The following is a 9,380-nucleotide window of genomic DNA, read 5'->3' on the forward strand; positions in this document are numbered from 1 at the left end:
ACATGTGGCCTGTAAAGTCTAATTTGTGTCTCCAAATGTCCTTCAGTGTGGGTCCATTCACTGGAGCCTGGTTAACCTACCAAGAGTCCCACGCTTGAAAGAGACTGTCCCAGCAGGTGTCTGTTGATACCATTTCTTAGGTGGGGTTGGAGCTTCTTACCCACTTCTTCAAGTTTGTGCTAGAATTTTTCTGGTTTGAATTTGCATGGGACTTGTGCATGCTGTCACCATTGCTGTGAATAACTGACCAGATGTCTGGAAACTCTGTTTCCTTGTGATCATCTACCACCTCTGGCACTTACAATCTTTCTGCCCCCTCTTCCACACAGATCCTTGAGTCTTGGGGACCAAAAGTTTGATATAGGTGTCCTAATCAATGATAAGGTCTCTGTAGTCTCTTGTTCTCTGCACATTGCCAGTTATGGTTTTCTGTATTAGTCAACATCTATTGCATAAGGAAACTTCTCTGGTGAGGGCTGAAAGATGCCTTTATCTATGGGTATAACAATAAGTCATTAAAAATCAGTGTGTCAGTATTTTGTTTTGTTTTTGTCTTTTTGAGACAGGGTGTCTCTATATCCCCAGCCGGTCTGACACTTACTCTGTAGACCAGGCTGGCCTTGATCTCACAGAGATCCATCTGCCTCTACCTCCCAAGTCCCATCTATGAGTCAGTTTAATACAATAAGTACTCAGTAGAAAGCTAGTATTAGGTTCTCCCCGATGTCCTGTGACCTGTCTAGCCTCAGGTTCCTAAGCCTGGTATCAATGTCAGTCATAGGTTCCATCCTAGGAAGTAGACCCTAAATCCAATTAAATAATGGTTGATTACTCCCATAATATTTGTGCCACTATCATCCCAGTGGACATATCTTGACAGGATAGTTGTTGCAGTTCACAGGATTCACAGCTGGGTAAAGTTGATGATTATTTTCTCCTTCCGGTAGCATGCACAGCACCTTCCAGCACTATGAACGGTAGCCATTAGCGATGAGGCTCTGAAGTCAGCACCAGCTTGATTTCTCCTTGTTTGTTCTGTAGCTCATGTATGTAGTATCTTCAGCAATAGGATCGCTCCATCCAGTTCTGGTGGTACTCATGAGCAGGAACAATAGCCAGTAATATTTGAAGGTCTATGGGAGATCTGGTCAACAGCTTCTAGGGAGAAAGTCCATTTATGGCATTGAGGGTTTTTGTTTATTGTTTGTTTGTTTGTTTGTTTGTGTTTTTCATAAGCCTATGATGCCTAGAAAAGGAAATTGCCTCTTGTTCTAGCATAACCCTTTTTAATCTCTTTTTATGATGAATATGTATATACTTTAAGAAGCTTCTACAGTGGTAGGTTTCCATACTGTTTTTTCAAAAGGCCTTTAGCATTTTGAAACTTACTTACCCCCCATACTCCCTCCTCTGCACTGCACTTCCATTCCCCACCCCATTCAACCTTTCCTAGTCTGGTATTCTCGTTTCTCCCTCATATCACTGCATTCTACCACCCCCTCCCAGGAAACCTCCCTCCACCTATCCATGGTCATTTATTAGTTTCTTGACTGCTCTGAATTTTTGCATTGAAACATGTATATCTAAGGTTTCAAAGCTAGCACCCAACTAGATGAGAACGATCATGTGACCTTTGCCTTTCTGGGCCAGGGTGACCTCACTCAGGGTGTTTGTTTCCAGTTCGACCTATTTACATGCAAAGTTCATAATTTCAGTTTTTTTTTAAGAGCTGAACAATATTCTATTGTGTACAGGTACCACACCTTCATTATCTATTCATCAATTGATAGGCATTTAGTTTCTAGCTATTATGAAAAGGGTAACAATGAACATGGATGAACAAGTATTTCTGTAGTAGGATACAGAGTCCTTTGGGTATATTCCCAAGAGTGATATGGCTGGGTCAGATAATAGATCAGTGTTCAGGAATCTTCACATTAATTTCCAAAGTGGCTGCACCAGTTTTCACACTCATCAGCAATGGATAAATCCTCCCTTTGAGCCAGGCATGGTGGCACATGCCTTTAATACCAGTACTCAGGAGGCAGAGGCAGGCAGATCTCTGGGTGTTCAAGGCCAGCCTGGTCTACATAGTGAGTTCCAGGACAGCTGGGGCTACAGAAAGACCTTGTCTCAAAAAAAAAAAAAAAAAAAAAAAAAAAAAAACCTTCCCTTTGTCCACATCCTTGTTAGCATTTGTGATCATTTTTTGGATCTTAGCCATCCTGAGTGGGGTAAGGTGAAATCTCAAAGTGGTTTTAATCTGCATTTTCTTGATGACTAACAATGTTGAACATTTTAGAAAGTATTTCTCAGCCATTTGTGATTTGTCTTTAGAGAACTCTCTGTTCAACTCCTTGCCCCACTTTTTAATTGGGTTGTTTGTTTGTTTATGAAGATTTAATGACAGAGTGACATGACAAAGCAGTATATGGCCCGACTGTTGGCCTGATTTTTTACCAATATGCTTTGTTACACCCATAGAAGAATTAAGAAGTTAAAGATAGCCAGAAGATGAAATTCAGGACATCGGTTGTTGTGATTACAGATGATTATGTGATAGAGGCCATGGTTTGATCAAGGATTTGATTTTTGCCAACAGAGCCTTTAAATTGGTGCTTATATTTCAGTCTCACAATTTGATATCCCACAGAGTTGTGATGCTACATAGACCAGAGTTGCCTTAAATACTTTCTATTCTGTAATCTTTATCTCCAGTGTTTCCTCTTAATCAGGATCAACGCTGTCCGTTAATCCCGAGTCATCAATTTATGTTGACTACAGAGCTATTCTGTTCTGTCACCAAAAACTCATTGACCTTTGGTGTCTTGTGTGTATTGACATTCTACACTTTCAGTCGTATTTGCACTATATGTGAGGAAGACTTAAATTTTTTTCTGCTTCTTCTCAAAGTGAAAAAGAAAGCAAGAACAACTGAGAAATGTTAACGTGCTTACTCTTTTTATCTCCCAAGTTATCAACTGAAATTGCTGTAGAGAAATTGCACAGAAAAATCTTTGACAAGAAACCATATAAACAATTACCAGGATTATTTCAATATAATTAATTTCTTAGAATTATCTGCATGCCAACAAGTGGATGTTAACTTTGGTTACATTTTTAGAAGTGTAATTAAATCCCTTTTCTGAAGTGACAGATGACTTTGTTGCCAACTATCAACTTTGACAATTTATATAAATAAAATTCTAATTTACTATTTTGAAATTAGCCAGATGCAAAAATAGATATTTACTCTTTGAACACATGGGGTTGCGGGAAGACTCTGAATAAAAATGATTTATCACTATGCTGGGCTAGGTGGTGGTGCAAGCCTTTAAATCCAACCCTTGGGAAGCAGAGGCAAGTGGATCTCTGTGAGATTAAAGCCAGCCTGGTCTACCTAGTGACTTTCAGGTGAACTGGGACTAGGGATGTCCTCTCAAAAACAAAACAAAAAATAATGATTTGTCTCTGAGTGACTGCAAAATCTTACTTTAAGTTAACATAGGAAGTGAACACAGTAATCAATCAGTGGAAGTTTTTCTTCAGAAAATGTGAACTTAAGAGTTAATTTGTAAAAAAAAAAAAACAAACAAACAAACAAACAAAAAAACCTAGAGCTTGAGCCCTGCTAGGAATTTCCCAGGAAATATTAAGTCTATTATTTGACACTTAATAGTGATACCAAGAAATAAATATTTACATCCCAGTAAGAAAATCCTTCTTTGTAATTTTAATGTTAAAACAGTGTTTCTCTTTTCACTCTCGAAATTTAGAAACAGGCTTTGCAGTACAAGCATTAAGAAGGATCTGAGAGAGACGCAGACCATTTGACACAATTCAACATCTTTTCAAGACAAAAATCACTGTCAACAAATTAGGTATGGATGGGGTATACTCAATGTCATTATTGCTGTGTATACCAAAATTATAGCTGCTGCCTGGGGAGACAGCTCAGCAGGTAAAGTGCTTGCCATGAAAATGTGAAGACTGGATTTATATCTCCAGAATCCATGTAAAAGGCAGGTGTATGGGAAGCAGAGACTGAATTCCCTGACCAAGCTGGCTAGCCAGACAAGCCTAAATGGTGAGATCTGGATTCAGCAAGAGACCAAGCCTCAATATGTAGAAGATGAAGAGCAATCCAGGAAGATACCCAAAATCAACCCTTGGGCTCTACACATACATACACCTGCAAAAAGTTAAAGTCAACATTATACTCAATGGTGAGAGTCAAAACTTTTCTTCTTTTTTATTTTTTAAATTTTATTTATTATCTTTATTTTATGTATATGAGTGTTATGCTTGCATGTAGGTAAGTACACTTGTGTCCTGCAATGCTGGCAGAGGATGGTAGAGGCTATCGGATCCCCTGGAACTGGAGTTACAGACAGTTGTTAGATGCCATGTGGGTGTTGGGATTCGAACCCAGGTCTTCTGCAAGAACAGTCAGTGCTCTTAACTGCTGAGCCATTTCTCCAGCCCAAGACTTTTCTTCTTAGAGCAGAATGAAGACAAGGATATCCACTTTCTCACATCTATTCAACATAGCACTAGTATGCCTTAGCATAGTATTGGCAGTAGTTAGGAAATAGAAATAGAAGGCATACAAACTGCAAAAGAAGGGGTCAAATCATACCTGTTTGCATTACACATTTGACATGATTATATATGTAGGTTCCTACAAATAAATCTGTAAGGTTTCAGGTTATGAAATCAATATTTTAAAATAATTAGCATGCCAATACAATAACAATTATACAGACTATGTATTAGGAAAATAATTCAATTTTTAACAGCATAAAATACTTAGGAATAAATTTAACTAATCATATACAAAGTCTGTATGTTGCAAGCTATAAAATATTGATGACTGGAGGGATACTCTAACTAGGGAGGGAGGAAGGAGGGCTATATAGGGGAAGAGAGAGGAAAGGGAGATAAATAGTACTTAGGTGGTATGAATTACCAAAGAGAAATGTATTATTTCATAAGCCTACTGAAGAATATACATTACGTGTGTGTGTGTGTGTGTGTGCGTGTGTGTGTGTGTGCATGTGTATAGCTGAAGGCTATATAAAAAAAAAATCACAGTACCAGTCAAGGAAAACCTCCCTTCCAGTTATTGGTCAGGATAGTCTAAGAGACTCCCAAAAGAGTATAGGCTATTGGCACACAGCCCTTGACTGCCCCACAGAACTCAAAGGTAATGCTGAAGACAATGGCATACTACACACACAAGACTTAGAGCAACTGAGTTGGAACTAACCAGGAAGCCTCCTCCATGAAGACTGGCTCTCAGAGTATCAGAAGGTACTATGGAAGCTTCCAAGTGAGAAAACAAATCATTTGTCCTTCTCAGCTGCAAAACCTACAAACAACAACAAAGGCTGGCCCAACAAATTCTCTCTATTGGTGCAATAGTGGCACTTTTATCTTGGAGGTAATCAAACAGCTGTCTGATTGGACTTAAGGCCCTCTTAGTAAGATAGAATCCATGCATGGTACTGTAAGCATAACCAAGCACACATGACTGGAAACGTCACAGACCTGTTTTAGAGAAGATCCTACTTTTGTCACATCCTTAGACTAATGCAATTTCTTACTATATTCTAAATACTTTTTCTTATATTCAAAGACAAACATAGCTCTCACCATTCATCAAAGCAGCTTCTTTTTCAACACATACAGGCTATTTTAAAGTCCATGGCTGGTCAAATGCAGACAGTAAGTGACTGTGAGGTGCCCAACCATAAGTGACACATCTACAATGTAACCTCTACACCTAAGGCTCAGGGAACATCATGATAGAAAGAACAGAAGAGCCAGTGAGACAGGGCACCCATTAGTTAATGCGTTCCAGACATGTTAGGGAAGCAACACCAATGAAATCTCCAGAGTATAGTAGTCTAACAAGATCTTCATAATGACAAAAATCAGTTGACATCCCAAGGTGGATGGAAGAAATGTCATGGGGTCCCACCTCAAGATAAAAAGATAAAGGCAATCAATGGATGTTGGGAAGGGTGTGCTGGATAGCTTCAGTTGTCAACTTGATACACCTGGGTAGAAGAAACCTCAATTGAGGAATTTCCTGCATTGAATTGACCTATGGGAATGTCTATGGGGACATTTTCTTTATTGTTGAATGATGTAAGAGGACCAGCCCGATGTGGGCACTGCCACCCTGGGCAGGTGGTCCTAAATTGTATAAGAAAGCAGGCTGAGCAACAGACCAGGAGAGCAAGCCAATAAGCAGCGTTCCTCAAAGGTCTCTGTTTCAGCTCCTGACTCCAGATTCTTGCCGTGCCTTGGTTTCTGCCCTGACTTCCCTCAGGGATGGATTTTGACCTGGGAGTTGTAAGTTGAAATAAACCCTTTCCTCCCCAACTTGCTTTTAGTCAGTGTTTCATCACAATAGAAAGTAACTAGTACAGAGGGAAAATCAGTTTTCTCCAGGGATTAGCTCCATAACAGGTTATCTAATCCCAAATGGGCAGCTCTAAGCACAGGTACACATGATCACCACTAAATGGGCTCAGTGCATTATATGTATGTGTGTGTATTTATAAATGTATGTATGTACATGCAGAGTAATTATCAAAAGAGATGCCAAGAAACTGTAAAGGAGGGAACCTGGGAGAAGTTGGAGGGGGAGTGAAGAGGATGTAAATGATGCAAAATCAGTACCCATGTATGAAATTCTCAAAAAATTCTTAAAAATTGATGAGCTAGGCATGGTGGTATACATAGCAATTCCAGGTGAGCCAGTAGTACATAGTAAGACTCTAAAAGAAATGAACACTTAAATAAATATAAAGATATTCTATGTTTATGGGTTTAAAATGGCCTAAGTGACACATCTACAATGCAACCTCTACACCTAAGGCTCATGGAACATAGAACAAGGGTAAAGAAGAGGACACTGGTGAATCTCTCAGTCCTCAATAATGAAGCTCCCTCATGCAGCAGAGGGCCAGGAACACAAAAATCACAAATAGCCAAAGCACAGATATCAAGAGTCTGTTGAATGATGGTACTCGGACAGGGCTCCTTCATTAAACTTCACCCTCCCAAGGCTCAGGGACCATTTTGGAAGAGGGAATAGAAAGATTGTAAGAGCCAGGGAGGAGGTGCATTACCATATGGAAACAGAGTCCTATAAGCTCCTGGGAACCTGCTCATATGATTCTATGGCAATAGCGTCAGTGTAAACAAGTCCCATGCAAACTCGGCAGACAAAAACCCAGCATAGAAGTGGGAAAATGAACAGCAGACCCTGATTTTATCTGAAGAATATCGGCAACTGATTGCTGCTAGGTCAAGAAGAGCTGATCTTCCTGAAACAAAGGACTGTAGATAGGCTGACTAGACCTCAGTGACTTGCACTAGGGAACAGCTGGGGACACTAACAACACAATGGGCCTTAACAGAGATGACAGAGTATATGGGCTCCAGTGGAGGGGTTATGGGAGAGTGCCAGAGGAGAGGGTATAAAGATGATTAAGATTGCTTGAGATGTTCTATATGAAATACACAAAAATTCAATTAAAAATAATAATAAATAAACTTATAAAAAAGAAAAAAAAATAAAATGGATGTTTAAAATATTCATACCAACATAAATCAACCTACAGATCTAATAAAACCCCTATCAGGATTCCAATGCCATTCTTCACAGAAATAGAAAGAAATCTTAAATCATATCTCACAAGACTTTGAATAGTTAAAGCAATTTTGAGCAAGTAGAGCAAAACACATCACAGAGCTAAAGTAATCAAAGCAGCATGGTATTTGAAGAAAAATAAATGCTTCAATCAATAGAACAGAATATGAAGTCCCAGAATGAACTCATACATTTATGGTCACTTCATTTACTTACAAAGCTGTCAACAACACAATGTAGGAAGAGACAATCTTATATAAATGGTGTTAGAAAACCTGAACTTATATAAGAACAAGTATAAATTTGACTATATCTTGTCATTTAGAAAAAGTAACTGTAAATAGATTAAAGACTTAAAGATACGGCCTGAAAATGTGAAAGTACTGGAAGAGAGCATAATCAAAAGACTCTATTACACTGGTCTGAGAGATGCTTTTTTTATATAGCACCCCAAAACATAAGTTACCAAAACACAAAATAAGTAAGATTATATCAAAGTCAAAGAAAACAGTCTAAAATAAAGGTTGATTCACACAGTAAAAAAAGCAGCTCAAGGGTTAGGAGAAAATATTTGCAAACCATACACCTGAGAAGAGGTTGTGGTATCAAAATATGAAAGGAATTCAAACAACTCAATGTCAAGAAAAATTAACTCAATTGAAAAATGGACAAAAGACCTAAGTATGCATTTTTCTAAATAAAAAGACATACAAATGGTCAACAGCTGTATTAAATGGTGTTCTGTGTCACTATGAACCACAGGAGGACTGGGGATGCTGCTTAGTGATAGAGCACTGGCCCACCATGTACAAGGTCCTGGGTTTGCTCTCCTGCACCACAAAAATAATCCAAAAATAATAAAGCTGAAAATCAGGAAAATCATAAAAAAACCAAACACATTAGAATGGCTTTATAGGAAAGAGATATACATGTTGCCATAATTTGAGTACAATCTTTGTAGGCTGTTAATGAGAATGTAAATTAGTACAGTCATCCAAGTAGTATGGAGGTTCCTGTCAAACTGGAAAACTGAGTAATCATATGACCTGGCATAGCCATGTCTGGGTTTACATCTGAAGGAAATCAGAGAGAGGGCTGTGCTCCCGTGGGCACTGCAGGACTGCTCACAACTGCCAAGGCACAGAATCAACACAGAGGTCCAAAAATGGATGACTGTGCAAAGGGCAATGCATTTACACAGGGGAGCTTATTCACCCTCATGGAAGAAAAAAATTTTGTCGTTTGCAACACTATAGATAAAACTGAAAAACATTAAACTTAGTAAAATAAGGCAGCCACAGAAACACAAATACTTCTGGTCTCACTTGTGTGCGAAGTCTGAAAGTCACAGAAGTTGAGAGCTGAAGAGCAGAGCCTAGACAAGAGCAGATGGGGGAGAGGCTAGTCCAAGCATACAAGGGCTCAGTCCAGGAGGGTGAGACTCTGAGCCTTCATGTACTATAAGACATTTAGCTAATAACATGCATTACATATTTCAAATGGTTGAAAGAGTAATTTTAAATGTATTCACCACTAAAAACATTAAATACATGAGGAAATGAATACACTAACGATTTAATCATTGCACCATATACATATGTAGCAAAATATCCCATTTCAATATATATATGCACAAATATATACACACATTGCTATTTGTTAATTAAAAATAAAATGAAAAAAATCTGAGGAATTAAAACTTCCTTAGTTTTTA

Source organism: Nannospalax galili, unplaced genomic scaffold (assembly GCF_000622305.1).
Source record: "Nannospalax galili isolate Female #2095 unplaced genomic scaffold, S.galili_v1.0 scaffold636, whole genome shotgun sequence".
Lineage (NCBI taxonomy): Eukaryota > Metazoa > Chordata > Mammalia > Rodentia > Spalacidae > Nannospalax > Nannospalax galili.